The sequence below is a fragment of the Equus caballus genome, chromosome 8, assembly GCF_041296265.1.
Source record: "Equus caballus isolate H_3958 breed thoroughbred chromosome 8, TB-T2T, whole genome shotgun sequence".
In the NCBI taxonomy this organism is placed as follows: domain Eukaryota; kingdom Metazoa; phylum Chordata; class Mammalia; order Perissodactyla; family Equidae; genus Equus; species Equus caballus.
Window position 1 is genome coordinate 92,127,843 of NC_091691.1, and position 18,795 is coordinate 92,146,637.

The 18,795-nt window shown below is 35.5% G+C and overlaps 1 long non-coding RNA gene across 1 annotated transcript; it reads left to right on the top strand.

Annotated features, from left to right (window-relative positions):
- The first annotated feature begins 33 nt into the window (after window positions 1–33).
- On the top strand, window positions 34–10,038 carry LOC138915336 (uncharacterized). Its single transcript, XR_011421146.1, has 4 exons — window positions 34–153; window positions 1,230–1,367; window positions 7,186–7,490; window positions 9,217–10,038. It is a non-coding gene; the product is annotated as an uncharacterized lncRNA (long non-coding RNA).
- The last annotated feature ends 8,757 nt before the right edge of the window (window positions 10,039–18,795 follow it).

Sequence of the window (18,795 nt, forward strand, 5' to 3'; positions counted from 1 at the left end):
GCCTCCAGTGATGTAAGACATATAGAATGGTACAGTAACTAAGCTGTGAGAAATAAGGATCCCCAACACCACTCACGGCTGGCGGCAGGCACCTCTAGGTAGATACGTAGTCCGGGACCACTAGGTTCTCAGGTTCTTCAAGGTTCTGCATTTGTAAGTGTCCTTAACAGCTGGTATACAACTGTGTTATTGCAGCACCTCAGAGCTCTACCTAGCCAGATGACTTTCATTTAAAGGAAAGTAAATATATTACACAATTTTGTTGCTTGTAATGTCTGTTAACAGTAGGAATCCAGGTTCATAAAACTGAATTTTGATATATATTCCATATTTTTATATATAAATATATGCCTTTCAGCAGATTTGATTCTCTCTCTTATAAGATAGAAGGAAAAACCTTGTCAGAACTAATAATCCTCTATCGGAAAGCCTAAAATTGAGAGTGACATAGGGCTCTGCACAGCAGAGCAACCTTAGAAAAGAAAAGATTGTGCACCTGTTTTTGCCAAAATTTCTGTTCTATATGTTCTTCCTAACTTGTCCGTTCCTGGGGCGGCAGCGTTTTTATTTGGTTAGATTAACAGTAGGATGCTTTTCAATCATAATCATTGTAACTTTCACAATTATGTTATGGAAGATAATTGTAAAATGAGCAGGAAAGAAGCAAGGATATGCGTTTGCTCTTGTCTTTCATAAGGTGTCTAAAATAGAGAGAAACAAATAATGTTGCATTCTTTCTCTTACAAAAATGAGCTAAGAGAAATACAGGCATTGCGTAATGCAGATGATTTTATGATTTTAAAGAAAGCTGGAATTGTACAAGAAACCTTTCTGATTTTCTAACAATAGACCTCCTAGTATAATGAGAAAAGATTAAAACAGGAAACTGTTAATAAAAGCAGAGCTATTCATATCTAACTAGGTCAAAATTGGGTGAAGATTCTGGAAGGAAATTAGGGTAATTTGTCCCTCAAATATCCAAATCAATAGGAAAATGTTGAAAAATGAAAGGAAGCATGAACTGGAGGTTACACGCTTCAGAGAGTTCTTAAAGAGGACATACATGTTATTTTTCCCAATGACGTTTGTTGATATTAGTGTGGATAATAAACTGGGGATGCGTTACTATGAATGGTCATAATCCTTCTCCTTTTCTGAATCGCTTCTGTGATTGAGCAATTCTGTTGGACTGCTGTTTAAATTGTTCTTTCTCCTTATTTTTGCCATAGAGTTATGGATTTTCCCAGAGGGGGGACAGAGAATTAGAAGAGAGAATCAAGAGAATCACGAGAGCCATCACTCATAACAGGATAACCTCCTCTCCATTGGGACACAACAACTGCTGACACTGTATGTACTAGTTTGAGGTAAAGTCCTTCCTCCTCACTTTAAAAAACAAAAAAAAGGTAACACTCAAGTGGGATGTTGCAAATGTAACAGAGATAACTATGAAACACAATAAAGACTGGTGAACCAAATTATGTCAATCATCCTGTTATGTGTGCTGCCATTTATTTTAGAAAGCTCATAAAAGTTTTATTTTAATAAGTGTATGAGTCATTTAATATCAGCTAACTTCATTTTTATTTTAAACAGCTTTCTTGGTGAATAATTGACATGGAATAAATTACATATATTTAAAATGTACAATTTGATAAATTTTACATGTGTATATAGCTGAGAAACCATCACTACAATCAAGACAGTGAACTTAATCACCAACGCTAAGGTTTCTTAATGCCACTTTGTATTGCTCGCTGAGACCCATAATCCACCCACAGGAGATCACTGATGCACTTCATAGCTATAGATTAGGTTGTATTTTCTAGAATTTTCTATAAATAGACTACATACACTTTTTGCCTGGTTTCTTTCACTGAGTAAAATTATTTTGAGATTCATCCATATTGTTACCTGTAACAATAGTTCATTTAAAAAAATCTGAATAGTATTCCATTGTATAGATGCGCCATACATTTTTTTATCCACTCATTGGTTGATGGAATTTCAAGGTAATTGCATCTTTGTACTACGATAAATAAAGCTGTCATGAACATTCGTTTGCACATTTTTGTATAAACATACGTTACTTTTTCTCTTGAGTATATACCTAGGAGTGTAATTGCCAAATCATGTGGTAGAGGATTCTTTTTTCCAAAGTGGTATAGCAATTTACATTTCTACTTGCTGTGTAGAAGAGAGCCCGTTCTCCCACATCCTGCTAACACTTGATATGATGAGGCTTTTATTATTATTATTAATAGATAGTTGACATACAACATTGTGTAAGTTCGGGGTGCACGACAAATTGATTTGATACATCTTATTGCAATATGATTGCCTTTGTAGTGTTAGCTAACACCTCTATCATATCACCTAATTATCATTTCTTCTATTGGTGGAAACAATTAAGATCTAGTCTATTAGTAAGTTTAATGTTTATAATACAGTTTTGTTGTTTATAATCATTGTATTGTATATCATATCTCCAGTACTTATTTATCTACTATTTGCAAGTATGTACCCTTAACAACATTTCTCCTATTCTCCCACGCCCTGGTAACAGTTTCATTCTGTTTTTTTTTTTTTTTTTTTGAGGAAGATTAGCCCTGAGCTAACTGCTGCCAATCCTCCTCTTTTTGCTGAGGAAGATGGGCCCTGAACTAACATCCATGCCCATCTTCCTCTACTTTATATGTGGGAGGCCTGCCACAGCATGGCTTGCCAAGCGGTGCCATGTCCATACATGGGATCTGAACTGGCAAACCCCAGGGCCGCCAAAGGGGAACGTGCACACTTAAACACTGCACCACCGGGCCCGCCCCATTCTCTGTTTTTTAAAGTTTGTGTTTTTTTAAGATTCTACATAAAAGGAATATCATACAGTATTTGTCTTTCTCTGTCTGACTTATCTCACTTAGCATAATCTCCTTAAGCTCTATCAACATTGTCACAAATGGCAGAATTTCCCTTTTTCTCATGGCTAAATAGTACTCCATTGTATATGTATGCTACATATTCTTTATTCATTAATCCACTGATGGACACTTAGATTGTTTCCATATCTTGGCTATTGTGAATAATGCTGCAGTAAACATGGAAGTGCGTATATCTGTTCAATAACCTGTTTTTATTTCCTTTGGATATACACACAGAAGTGGGATTGCTCATATTGTAGAGAATGAAATTGGACTCTTATCTCACACCACTCACAAAAATTAATTCAGAATGGATCAAACACTTAAGCATGAGACTTGATATTGTAAAAATTCTAGAAGAAAGCGTAAGAAAGAAGCTCCTTTACTTTGGTCTTGGAAATGATTTTTGGGGTATGACACCAAAAACAACAAAAGAAAAATCAACAAGCAGGACTACTTAAACTTAAAAGTTTCTGTACTGCAAAAGAAACAATTAACAAAATGAGAAGGCAACCTACGGAATGGGAGAGAATATTTACAAAGCATGTATCACATAAGGGATTAATTTCTAAAATTTACAAAGAACTCATACGACTCAATAACAGAAAAACAAAAAAATCTGATTAAACAATGAGCAGAGGAACTAAACAGACATTTTTACAAAGAAGATATCCAAATGGCAAACAGACACATGCAAAGTATTCAACATTACCAATCATGGAACCTGAGGAAGGAAAAGATATAAAAGCATGTGGCCAAACTGCTATGTTTTTAATTGTCTCTCTCTTCTGTTGTGTTAAATCTACTCTAAATATTGGCATTTTTCTCTCTCAGGAGGAAGCTTATTCTGTGTGATTCCACACAATGTGTTTTAGACATTATGGGATAACAACCAAGAGAGAAAGGAAAAGAAAAGATGTCTGGTCATCTAAGTTCAGCCTTGGGAAAGTTTGCATGTGGAGTAATTCTTTTGTAACAGATAATCTGCAATCTAAATATTTTATTGAAATTTTACCTTTGATTAATAACAAGCAACTGCTTGTTGTCACTATAACAATATTTGGCCTTTTTTTGGTTTGTTTAGGGAGGGATTTGTTTGTTTCTTTGCTTGTTTTTTTTTACTGACTTTTACTCAGAGTTTAGAAATAATAAATTGGAGGATGTCTTGATACTGTATTCATTAAGAAATGTGTTAAATCACTTCCTTTACCCATGAGCCCATAAAGTCCAGAGTGATTGCAATTTGACTTTCCAATTGCTAATTGGTTAGTTAACTTCTCTGACAGCAAAGAAAGAGATCTTTGATTAGGAGACTAAGAAAATCATTGTTTGTAATTCATTCTTGCTTTGCATTCTTTTTTTATTTTGAGTACCAAGGATTATGAGGTTTTTTAATAAAATCAGGAAAATATTCAAGACACAGTTAATTGATTAAGTAATGGAAATTCTGGAACAGTATCATGCAATTAATAAATCAGCCCAATTATCACCTAAGGTCTCATAAACTTACTAGGAAGTCCCTGTGAAATTTAAGGTTTTGGAGGAGATCCCCTTTCCAGGGGCACTGGGGGCCTTCACTTTATAATGTGAAGAAGTGAAGCGGAGAGCTGAGTGACACAGTGCGACTGCATGAGGTCAATAAAGGCAGCTGACACTACTCCTCCAAAACATATTGGAGGGATTTCTTTGCATTTTATGAGGTTTTCTTTTGGAAAAAGCCTTATAATTTGACTGGAGTTTGGGCAATTTATACTAATGCATTTGCCTTACCTGTATATCATTGACAATGTACATGTCAACTTTGATAATTTTAATATACTCAACTAAAGAGGAAGAGTGCATTTAAAAATAGACATGTTACCATGACGACAGGCTTCTTTCAAACTTAAATTAACACGCTCACCTAATCTGGAAACATACTAAAAAACTACACGATGAGTCCAAATAAGCATTTACAATTTAAATATAACCCTTTTTTTGTAGATGGTTATTTCTTAGATAAAGAAGAATATAAGTCCATAGCAGGCAGATGTACTTTTAATATAACGTTCAGTTACTTTAGGGACTTCATTCAGTTTGCCAGATACTGAGATGTTACAACAGGGAGACATTTGGCTCACAGAAATAATACTTATTTCTTAGTTCATGAGAAACTACAGACGATAGCATAGCTTATACATAGATTTGAATTCGCTGTGATACAAAGCTATTATGCAGCATATATTTTTATATGCAACTGATCACTGACTACATATGAAATATTCTATTACCTGTTGCTAAACAAATGTTTTCTCTAATTTTAAATCTTCTAAAATTATCATTACATTATGTGAGATATTTACTACAGAAAACTAATAGAGCATATAAAAAGCCTCTTTTTAATCAAAATGCATGTTTTCCATAAAATCCCAAATCTCACTGTGCTTCTTTCAGGCATATGGTTTTGCAATAGCTATCAGTCTTTATTCCGATTATTTAAAAGAATTCGGATTATTTAAAACTTCCATATGTTCGGATCAAATTTACATCCAACGCTAGATAGGATATTTTCCAAACCAGGATAGAGCAATTTTCTATACATTATATAGATTTTTAATGCAAAAAAAATAATGATTTGATAAAACGATCACATTAAGTAACCAGAGTTGAATATTTTACATTATATTTTAACTAATTTCATTTTAGCAACCTAGATTTTCCCACTGTCCTCAATACTGAAAAAAGGAAGATTACAGATTTTTTGAACTTTTCCTTAGAGAAAGTGATTCCATCTTCCCTATGTCCTATAGTGGTTTAATTCAATTTTTTAACTATTCGTTTTCTGTATTCCACTTACCCTTTCATTACTTTCCTTAATTACCTGTCTAAACCATTTATCTATTCAATCAGTCACTTTTGAAAAAAAAATTTATAATCCCAACTATGAGAAAGGGACTGCTTTAGATGTTGTGGACAAGAACTAGAGTAATCAAATATTGATCCTTACTCAAGTGACATTTAATCTTGGAAGAGACATCAGTAATGAATGTAACTTATCACATGAAATGTTGGAAGGTAGGGTTATGCTCTCAGAATTTGTCTCATTCTGTATACTTCATGATGTCTGCCATTAAACTGCAAGTAATGCTTGATGAAAATTGAGAGAAGGGTGGAAAAGTCTTAAGTAAATATTAGGAAAGCTTGGATAAAATAGAGGGCATTTTAGTTGGTCTTTTTTGAATAAATGGTGGTTTTATAATCAGAACTAAGGGAAAGATATGCATCTGTAAAGAGTTGGTACTTAGTGCTCCCTGGCATAGCCCCATATGTCACAACTCTTGGGATTCAGAGAAAGGACTTTAGGTTTGGAAGATAAAGCTTTATTTGCTTAACCAAATGGAAGAGCCAAGCATTTGCAAAAATGTTTCTCTGACCGCAGTGCCTTACAACTTTGCTTCATTCCTGTTCTAAAGCACATTCATCTTGAAATTATTCTGATTCACCCTGCTGGTGAAAAGGATGTGATTAGAACAGAAAGGGTGCAGGTTTCAGTCACGCAGGATGAAACAGCTCTAGAGATCTGCTGTACAACAGCGTGCCTTTAGTTAACAGCACTGCACTGCGCTCGTGAGAATTTGTTATCAGGGCAGACCTCATGTTGCGTGATTTTTTTTTACCATAATAATAATTTTAAAAATCCCTATTACCCAAGTTTATAATTCTTGACTCAGAATAGAAAAAAAAAATAAACAAAGGGGAGCAATAGAATTTATTCCAAGATTTGAAAGGATGGCAGGATGATAGCTAAACATTTACTAATAGAGAGATAAGGGAAATACTTTTAAAATCTGATGCAGTTGGGGGAAAGTCCATGAGATTTTTAGAATATTTGGCAGAATTTTCTGTTCTGTCCTTTCCTTCATTACTACGGGAAATAAAAGATGCCCAGAGGGGCTGGCCCGGTGGCACAGTAGTGAGGTTCACATGTTCCACTTCGGCAGGCTGGGGTTAGCCAGTTTGGATCCTGGGTGCAGACCTACACATTGCTTGTCAAGCCATGCTGTGACAGGTGTCCCACATATAAAAAGTAGAGGAAGATGGGCACAGATGTTAGCTCAGGGCCAGTCTTCCTCAGCAAAAAAGAGAAGGATTTGCAGCAAGTGTTAGCTCAGAGCTAATCTTCCTCCAAAAAAAAAAGATGTCCAGAGATTTCTCTTATAGTCTATATAATTTCCTTTACCCATTTCTTTATTCTTATTTGTGTTTTTATTACTTTTATTGCTCTTAGTATTATGATCCTGGACATTTCTGTCAGTGAAAGAACATTTGCCTCTCTGCTGTCTTTGGATTTCCAGTGGCAAATGCCCAAAGACAGCCTGCCTTATTGAGGTTAGACTTCCCCTCCCAGAGTCAACTGACCCCTAAAGTAGGAGTCACGTGAACACTGATGCGGAACTCTGCACACCAAAGGTGAGAGTATCACCCTTTTCTCTGCCAACACCGACCATCTCACCATGATTATGTGTCCTGGAACAATTGAAGCTAATTTCATCGTGTCTTTTATCCCTGTCCATCTCAGTTTGAGTCCATCAGGTAAGACCCCATTCTCCAGACTATAATGCCTGTATCTCTACACATCACCTTTTCGGCCCAATCTCCCACCCCTTGTTATCTCCTAAGAGTCTTTATCAGCGCCCTCAGCATCTGGAGATCATTTAACATAAAATCCCCTACATCATCAATATTTTCTTGATTGTTCACTTTCAGACCACCCTCCCTTTCTCCATCCCAAAATACAGAACTTTGGAATTCAGTTTACTGAGTCTGATACTTTCAATGGATCCTGGAGTGTCTCCCACTCATACATTGAATATTTTAATCTCAGGTTCATTGTGAATTCCCAAATAGAGTTTCATGACCTCTGTAAGCCAATTTTTTTTTCTTACTATATGTCTATATATGTATCACTGTTCACTGTCATGGTCATAATCTGAACCTTGCTTAATGCTCAGCTTCAGATATGCCTTTTCCAAAATCCGGTTTCTTTTGCAGTCTATCTCATTTCACTAAATGCAACACCACTTCAAAATTTGTTCAGTGAAATAAAGTCCTTGGAATCTACTTTCAAAATATTTCCATCATCTAACCATTTCTTATCCCCTCCAAAGCTACTGTTTTAACAAAACTATCAATATTTCTTGTCTGGGTTATTACAATGACCTCTAAACAGGTCACCCACCTTCTACCATTTTGTCTTCTTAATATTGTAGCCAAAATCATTCTGCTATTCATCTGCTCAGGGTTCTCAAATGATTCTCCATACCAGTTCTAGTGAAAGCCATTGTTTCCAGTGGCCGACAAGGTTGGACACCATTTGGCTCTCTCGGTAACCTCTTTGACCTCGTTTCTCACTCCTTTCCTTCTCTCATTTGGTCCCAGCTACACTTGACTCCATCTTATTTGTTCCCAGCTACATCTATGTCTATGCATGCCAGCTTCCTCCTAGCTCCAGGCTTGTGCCTTTTCTCTCTGACTGGAGCATTGTTCCTCCTGATATCTATGTGACTTACTCATTTATATGTAACTCATCCTTAATCATATGTCACCATCTCATGGAGACCTTCCCGTCAACACTCTCTAAAGCTGCCCCAATATTTCTTTCACTGCTTTACTTTTCCCCTTAGCATTTATCACTTTCATTATATAGTCTATTATACACTTGCTTTACTGATTTACATTAATTTTCTTTTATCCGCACTAATATAAAAAATACTTCTTGTCTTTGTTTACTGCTGCATCCCATGACAGTGGCTAATACATGATAGGTGCTCACAATTACATCCTGAACAAAATGAATGAATGAAATGTTTTAAATTTTTTTCTGGAGTTTACATTCTAATGAAAGGAATGATGCGTAATTAGGAGGGACGTAAGCTCCAGACCTTCATATGTAAATCCAATCACCTTGCTAGTCATTCATTAATTCTTTCATTCATTTTTTTAAAGCATGTAAGATTTTTCTGGATCAGAAAGATGAAAATTGGGAACGATGATGATATGACAGGATTAGAGTGGATGAGGCTGAGAAAATATGGCTAGGAAGAAATTGGGTGAATTGACTGAGAGAAATACAAGATTTTATGAAAGTTAGTGGGAGTATGCAAAGAGGTGATATGGACATAACTGAGTGTCCTTAATTAAGTTGTGAGGAATTAGGTGTGAATGGCATAATAGACCATAGTAGAAATGTGGGATTGAGACAGAAGTAAAGAATTTAATTTCTTTCTATTTTGTTTCTCTCTCTTTCTATTTTTGACAGGTCTGCCAAAAATATCAGAGACATACATATTAGAGACATATAATGGATGAATTGAAATACAGAGCAGGAGTAGGAGAACCCATCTTAGGGAGTTGTATATCAATAATCTATTTGGGGTGTAAAAGAAAGCATGTTTCACAAAACACATGATCAATTTTTAACAAACTCTGTGAGAGACAAAAAGGAAATCCATTTTGAACCAAAGGCATGCCATGCCTGTGACATATAGACGTAATTATTGGGCAACCTTTGGTCTCTTCTCAGCTTTCACATTTTTTAAATTGACAATATCCCAAGGATCTTAGAAAACACAGCCAGAGGCAAAGATAAATTGCTGATCTTTTATTTGGGAGATGAAAATTCAGGTCAATGAGAGCAAGGACAAAGAAAAATGAAGTAGGGGATGATGGAAGAAATGCAAGGTGATTTGTTACCGTGGTGGCCACAGCTTCACGAGAGGCAAACAAATACTGCAGATGTGTCGACCTGCCTCGAAGGATGTCTTCAGACAGGCTTGACAGATACACCACATCTCCAAAGAGGCTATAGGAAGGAGAAAGGAGACAGAATTTATCTGTAGAGCTCCCTACCATCTTGTATTTCTCACTGGTCAAGGCTCACTGCACAGAGTTAACTCCCCCGTACCTGGAGTTTGCACTGTGCAGCCTCTCTGAGATTTCACCTAACTACGGAAATGTCTTGAAGAGGCCAAACACCAGGAGTAACTGGCCCACCCACCAGTCTCTGCAGAAGACGAATGGATCATGGCAGATGCTGAACTGGATTTGGCATCTCTATTGAAGTAGTAAAATAGCCTTAGTAGATGGTGATGATTTGGTGAATGTTTTCTCTCGTTGGTCAAGAGGATCAATATAATTTTGCCACTTCATGGTAAGGATACCAATAACTTCACTGTCTTGCCTCAAGACAATATTGACTCTTCTGCTCTCCATTATAATATATTTCCACTTTACAAAACATTACACTGATCCAACATATTGATGATTGCTAATCTGACCTGATGAGTAGAAAATGGTAAGCATCCTAAAAACTCAGTAAAGCATATGAATGCAAGGATTTAAACTCCTGAAGATTCCTGAGCCTAAAACATCAGTGATGTTTCTTAAAGTCCATGTAAAACACACTGTCCACAATTTAGAATTAAGTAGAGTTCTATAGCTCTCTTCAGGTTTTTTAGGCAACTGTGGCAAGTTGTTTGCAAACTGCTTGCCATAATTTTCTCCCTTTATGCACACCCTTCGACAGCCTCCACACACTCTGATTACAGGCTCCACCATGTCCATTGGGCTGGTCAATGGTAAAACAGTAAATACGACACAAGCAGATATTTGAAACATGTTTGTTCACCATGATTTATCTCGCTGTTGTTGAACAATAGACCAGTACCCAGTAAACATTTCTTGAGTAGATGTATTTGTTATTAGTTTTGAATGAAATGAGAGAGAAAATTAGTTTAGTTTTAATTTCGCTTAGTTCTGAGTAAACTACATTCAGATTACGGAACACTTTCTGTCATAAAAACCAAAAATATGTACCTTACGGACAGGTTTATAACATGTTCTATATATTTTTTCAAACTAAATTCATCAAAACTTTGGGCCAATTAATTCCAAATTTACCATCCTTTTGAACCTACTCCACACACTGTGTAGGCATTGCTTTTGATTCTATCCTCTCACCATCCAAATATATCCATCTACACACATTTTTGCCTTATTTTTAAAATAATGCATATAACATTATTATTATTATTATTATTATTATTATTATTATTATTGCTGAGGAAGATTCTCCCTGAGCTAACATCCATTGGCAATACTCCTCTTTTTTTGCTTGAGCATGATTAGCTCTGAGCTAACATCTGTGCCAATTTCCTCTACTTTTTATATGTGGGAGACCACCACAGCACAGCTGGCCAGTGAGTAGCCCACACCTGGGATCAGAACCTGTGAATCCAGGCTGCCAAAGTGGAACACGCAGAACTTTAACCACTTAGCCATGGGGTTGTTGGGCCCAATATAACTTACTTTTTTAATGATATATGTTTCTGGTAGAAATAGTCATTTCTTTAAGATCGGCTTTTTTCTCTACTCTAAAGGATTAGATTAGATCTATCACATTCAATAGGTTTTGGAATCTGAAATCTAGATTTAATTTCCATTTACAATATACTCACATTTCATGTACGATCAAGTCATTAAATCTATAAGTTTCCTCATCAGCTAAACACATCATATGAACACCCATTTCACTATGCTGTCCTGAAGACAATGCTACATAATAAGATGCTCAAAACAGAATTTCATCTGTAAGAGACATTGAATAAAAATTATTTCCAAACTTTGCATAATTTATTATCAAATGGCTACATTTTTTAAGATTATTTCCATGTAGAGTCTATGCATTAAACAATACTGTTTGAAGTTATGAACGTGGATTAGCACTCCAAAATTGTGTCATTTCATAAGAATCAAATTACAAATCAAAATGATTAATAACCTACTGTCAAGGCCCAAAATGTTAAAATATTGGAAAGATACAGGGACTTTCTCAATTTTAGAACTGATACGAACTTCTTCAGGGATTATTTTAGTCCAATCTCATACATTTATAGATTTATAAAATGAGGTCCAAAAAGGTTGGCTGTTATTTGGGATTCTGCATCCAATTCCAATGTTGGGGGGGGGGGGGACGGCAGTTTCCCCTCAACATCACCAGGCAGTGCTCAGGCCACCAGCTGGGTGTCCTACAATTTAACTAGATTCTGACACTATCTACCCAGAGACAGCATCAGATTCCAACAGGTAAAGGACTCAGTCCCACCAGACTGTCCTCCACTTCAGAGGCCAATCTCAAGCCCAGGTTGTCACCTGTTCTTACGAAGGATTGGCTATAAATCAGAGGTTCTCATGAATCTCTCCATGGGTTTAATTAATTTGCTAGAGTGGCTCACAGAACTCAAGAAACCCATTTACTCACTAGGTTACTGGTTTATTACAAAGGATGTTAAAGCATGTGAATAGAAACAAGGTCCCGAACGAAGGAGATTCTGTCTTCATGGACTTTGGGGGCTGGCATGGCGGAATGTGGAAGTGTTCTTGTTCCCCAACCTGGAATCTCTCTAAAACCCCAGCTTTCAGGTTTTTATGGAGGCTTCATTACATAGGCATGATTAAATAAACCATTGGCCGTTGTTGACTGCTTCAACCTCCAGCCCCTCACTCCTCCCCAGAAATCAGGAGGTGGGACTGAAAGTTCCAACCTTCTATTCATCATTGGTTCCCCGACAAACAGCCCCCATCCTTAGGTGCTTTCCAAAAGTTACTCATTAACATAAACCCAGTTGTTGTGGAAAGAGATTTGTTATGATGATAAGACACCCATTTACCTTTATGGCTCTGAGGCAATTTCCAAAACTGAGGACAAGAGACCAAATATTCTGGCAAAAGATGCTCCAATTGCTCTTATGACTCAGGAAATTGCAACAGTTGTGGAAGCTGTCAACCAGGAACTGTGGATGAAGACCAAATACATAAGAAAAGTACATTTAAGTCATCTGAATGTATCACAATATTGAAGATGCATATTTAATTTAATGTATTTACTGTGTAAAGCTTTCAAGAGACATAGAATCTCAGAGGTGAGGAGAATCCTAGAACACAAGAATATATAACCTAAGCTTTTCATTTTACAATGGAAGACCATGAGTCCCATGGAAGTTCAGTTAATTTTCCAGTCTTACACTAAGAGGCAAAATCTGGACTAGAACCCAGAAATGCTGATTATCATCTTCATGTCTCTTTCTACTATATTCTCATTTTCATTAAATATAGTGGAATTTTGCAAAAACTTTAGCAAATTAAAATAAAACATGTATATTCCATAAACTAAGATGAAAGAGAGTCATTTTAGCAAGAAAAAAACCTATCTGGCCCTGTTGGTATTTTGCTTTTGGATCATTGAGTAGCAGTATCTACATTGCTCATTTTCTCTTAGTAACAGGTATCCGAGAGGGGCTGAATAGCTGTTTTAGAAAATATCTATGGTGAGTAGATATTCATTTTTACTATATTGTTAAATGTTATTTTCTTGCACTTGAAGATTACAATCAAATTTAGTGTTATTACAACAACAATTCCACTACAATGTTTAACCAGACGTTTTTACTATGTGTTCTGAGACTCAATCACGATTTTTATATTTTATTCTTATCTATGAGATTTTTTGTTCTAGAGGATCTCAAGATTTGAAAGCTTAGGGAGACCCTTGCATGAAGCCCATTGAAATATCTCAAATAAACGATTTTCCAAACAATTCCGGTAAAAAGGGATTGAAAGTCTCTTAAAGCAATGCTTTCCATTTCCAAAAGTTCTCATTTCTAGCATATTCTTCTTTGTATTAAGGCAAAACAAGCCTTGTGAACATTTCTACCTAATTTTCACAACTTTGAACCTCCAACCAACAATAATAATTTAATGACTTTGATATTTCGTCCAATAAACCCTTAAAACAATGTATAGGACATGTCTTCTACCAAGTCAGATCTCAAATATGAATAGAATTACTTCTTTTAGTTGTTCATTATGTAATATTGTCAGATTTTCTCTTCCTAGATTATACCAAATTTATGAACGTTTTACTGTAAGTATGCCAAATGCAACCAAATATTTATGTTTTTCATTAAACCCATTTTTTATCATGAAATTAATATTTATTTAGCATCTACTATGTGCCCGTCAGAGTAAACAAAAACACAAATTTCTGCATTCATGAAACATGTTCTGATGTGTTGGTGTGGGTGGGGATGAATGGTAAAAATGATTAATATATACATTTTATAATTTGTTAGAAGGTGATAAGTGTGATGAAAAAAATGATCCAGAGAAGATGGATGGAAAGTCATATTGGACTAGAGAAGGAAATGTTTGCAATTTTACAAAAGGTGGCTGGGTACTGCCTTGAGAGTCATTTAGAAAAACTTGAAGGAGGTGAAGAGGTGAACCATATGGAAACCTAGCAAAATTTTTCATGATTTTCAACAAATAATTCAATTTGCATATGTTTTTATGCTTGTGAATTTTCTATTTTCTGAACCACAGCACAGGAATTTACATTTATTCCCATTAATATATTTTAGTATATTGAGATGATCATTTTAATTTGCCTATATAACTTTAATTAGGACTCTGTCATCAAAAACATTCACTCTCTGTATAAAATAAACCATATTTATCCTAATGAAATCAATACTATTAATACTGTAAAGTTGAGGGTAAACTATACGACTTTGTAATGCTATGAGAGAATTTTCTTTTCAACTTAGTGTCTATGCTTACATAAACTTACTGATTAGCATCCTTTGTTTCAGCTATCCAACCAATTCTGTATGCCAATTATATTTTTATTCAATAAACATGTCGTTAATTTCTCACATGAATATCATGAATGAGTTTTACAAATGCTTGGGTCAATTGCATTTTCAGCATTTACCCATATCTACCAGTCTAAGGAACACAGTCAGAAAAAAAAAAAAATGTCAGATATCATAATCTATTAATTTTTACTGGTTTTTAGTGTCATAATATACACAAGTATCTAAAAAATAAATGTCTCTATGATTGAATTTTGTTTGCACATTTATATCAAGTTCAGATAAATGCTGAGAGTTATGTTGGTGTCTTTTGTTACGTTAATGAGGTGACTTTCAGAAGCACCTGATCTTGGGGGCTGCTTGCCAGAGGAGTCCACCATGTGACTAGAGGCCTGGAACTTTCAGTCCGGCCCCCTGATCTCTGGAGAGGAAAGAAGGGCTGGAGGTTGAATCAATCATCAATGGTTAATGATTTTATCAATCATACCTAAGTAATGAAACCTCTGTAAAAATCCAAAAGGGCGGGGTTCAGAGAGCTTCCAATTTGGTGAACACACAAAGATTCTAGGAGAGTGGTGCACCTGGAGAGGGCATGGGAGCTCTGCACACTTCCCACATCCCTTGCCCTACGCATCTCTGCCATCTAGCTATTCCTGAGCTACATCCTTTTATAATAAACTGGTAACAGTAATTAAAATGTTTCACTGAGTTTTGTGAGCCTCTCCAGGAAATTAATCTAACCCAAGTAGAGGTCTTTGGAACCTAGAATCTACAGCTGGTCCACCAGAAGCACAAGTGACAATCTGGGCTTGCAAATGGTCTGAAGTGGGAGCAGGTAGTCTTGTAGGACTGAGCCCTTAGCCTATGGGATCTGATGCTATCTCCAGGTAGATAGTGTCATAATTGAGTTGAGTTGTAGGACACCCAGCTGATGTCACAGAATTGCTTGGTGGTGTGGAAAAACCACCACAGGTTGTAATTGGGTACAAAATTATTAATGATTAATGAATTTCTTGTTTGCATTCATTCTTGCTGGCTTAATTCATTTGTATATTCTTTATTTGTTTATTAATTAATTCACACATTTGACAATACTATGTCATCTGTGCGTGTTTTCAGGGTCCCGGAGAACTGTTTGCCTTGCCCATGTTTAATTCTTTTGAAACAACTGGCAGCTTCAATTACTTTAAACCAATGTTTGCTATACTAATTCAATCTTTTAAAATTTGGTTAGAAGAGAGAAGCAAACAGAAGTTGAGTGCTTCTCCTTTCTGATATGCTTATACCCGACATCATTCATCTTCAAAAGTAGAGTTGTTTTGTGCCATTGGTCACTCATAGTCTCAGTCAGTCATCTATGCTTACAGTTGAAGTCCATCTGCAGATTAACTGAAGCCATGTATGGAGAACCTTCAACAGATGTCTCTTTATCTCTTTTCAGGCCTAGATATTTCTTCTGTCTCTGCTTATCCCAATCAACCCTGCCTAACAAGTTCTGAAAGACGTTCAGCAAATTATTCAGTTATCCAAATAGACTTGCAATGCTCAGTCTTTTTAGCTCTGTACTTTCTGTGCTTCTCATAAATGTTAGGCAGAATTTTAAGTGACCCCGATGATCTCCACTCCTAGGTGTTATGCCTATAATTGTGTAACATGGCCAAAGGGATTTTGCAGATGTAATTAAGGTTACTAATTAGTTGATATTGAAATAATCAAAGAGAGATTATCTACATGACTATTTAGGTTATTTAAGGATATCTAAGTAGATTAAGTCCATCTAATTGCACTTGTTCTTTAAAAGCAGAGTTTTCTCCAACTAGCAATAGAAGAATTCAGAGATGTTTAAAGCACAAAAAAAAATCAACGCAACACTGCTGACCTGGGGATGGAGGGACCACAGGCAAAGACTGGAGATTGGCCTCTAGAAGTTGTGAGCCACCACGAGAATGGAGATCTCAGTCTTACAATCACAAGGAGCTGGGTATTGCCAAGGACCAAAAGAGCTTTGATGCACATTCTTCTCCAAAACTTCCGGAGAAGAGGCGGGTCTGGCCAACACTTGACATTGGGCGTGTGTGACATGAAGCAGAGAATCTCACAGAGCCTGCCAGACTTCTGTTCTTTGGGCTGCTTAAAGTGTTGTTTAAGCAGCTATGTTTGTGATAATTTGTTGTGCAGCAATAGAAAACCGATCCCTGGGGAATGCCTTGTTACCTGGCAAACTCTGATTTGTCCCTCAGGACTCAGCCAAATCTCTTCATTTCTGGAATCTTTTATTTCCCTGACTGAGTTAGTCTCCTTCTGGCCTGTGCTCCTTTTGGCATAGCTTTCTGCATGCTCCATGTTCTCTCTTACTAATAGAATACTAATTTCATAATTAATATAATAATAATTACTGTAGCAATCATTTTATAACCAACTTTTTCAGTAGACTGTTATATCTTATAGATAGTAGTCATATCTTTAAGTATCAGGATCTGCAGTCACAAGCAGGACTTGAAAATAATAAGTGCTTTATTTATGATTATTTAATTAATACATACTAAATGACTTCACTGATATTACAGGAAAACATTGTTGTATTTAAAGTAAAAACTGCTCCTTAAAAGACCCTATCCAAATTCATTAACTACATATGCAAATTCAATTGATTTACTTTATATTTTGCCTACAGATAATATCCACTCCCATTTCACCTTCAAATACTTTAACAAACATCTGAATATATTTTTTTCATTTATTTTCTCAATATTCATCATAGATGTAGCCAATTCCCACTACTCAATACCACATTTTATATATTGCTGTTTAAGTAAAGTCTCATTTACAATATTGTTTAAAAAACCCCCAGAAATAGTCCCTGACAATTGGGGAAAATTTGTGGTAAAAACATATTGTGTTTTGTTAAGTATCCAATTCTATTCCTTAATTCACTACAATTTTGGTGTCTATAAGTAACTGAGGTAAAAACACAGAGAGCTTTAACCATCATTATTTCTGTATAATGCTACTTTCAAATATGGATAATTCTCAGCTAGCACACTGCATAAAAATTAATATTGAACATAAGATACGGAAATTAATAGGAATTTCTATAATTCATCATTCTATTTACCTTAATAGGTTAGATTAGTATAAACTTTATTTTAGAAAGTACATAGCATTAAATTCTTTGCAAACTAATGAAATTATTTAAAATATTTAGAATAGAAATGTTATGTCAGTGTTTGTAATGTTTAACTTAAAGTGATTTTGTGGCTTCTATATTATAAAGCCATGCCAATAATGAAATCTAAATAATTTAAAATAAATAGATTATTATATTTTAATCGCATTTTTGATTTGTAGCTCAAGTTTTAGCACAGATTAAAACAGGCATTGAAAATAATCTAGCTCGTCTTTGAAACAAAGCTTCTACCATTCTTCTCCCGTTTCAATGTGCCTTGCCAAATGATACTGCATCCTGGATCCAGCCGCAGACTCTCTCTGGTTAACAAAGAATTCTCATCGGTATGTAACATAGACTTGGGGGATGCAATACCTATTTTCCCCTCAAGCTTGGCTAAATCAGTAACCTGGATTTATTAGTTTTTAATAGTGCACCCAGAAAAGCCTTTAAGGGATTTAAACTGTGAAGATTTAAAAATAAATGGGGGGAAGGCATTCTTAATGAGTCAGAGAAAAGTAGGAAACTGTACTACTTTCCTTAATGATGATGAAATTTTCTCATTTTTTTCTATTTCTTTGCTACATTTGCTCAGGAAAAATATCTCTAGCTGGCCAAGTTCTGACACTGAGCAGAAATTAACTTCACCGTTATAAACGTCTTTATGGCCTTCACTGCCAAAGAACTCTATAGTATTCATTTAACTTTTTAATCATCCGTGAAAGCAAATGATGCTAAAACACCTGATTATAGAAATTTGACAAGAAAAGTCCACTTTCAAGGAAGCAAATGAGAGGGTAAACAGATGTAATAAGAAAAAATAATAAAATCATTAACACTTAAACAACCAGCTTTGTAGATTTTGAGAGAAATTCCATATTATTATTGATGTTAGAGCAGTAATTTGAAAACATGCGCTTGCCTCTCTGTCACTAATAATGGTTCAAATATTGTTTCCCTACTAAAGAGATTTTATTTGTTAGTGCATACTAAATACTGATCCTGGAAGGAAAATCATGTG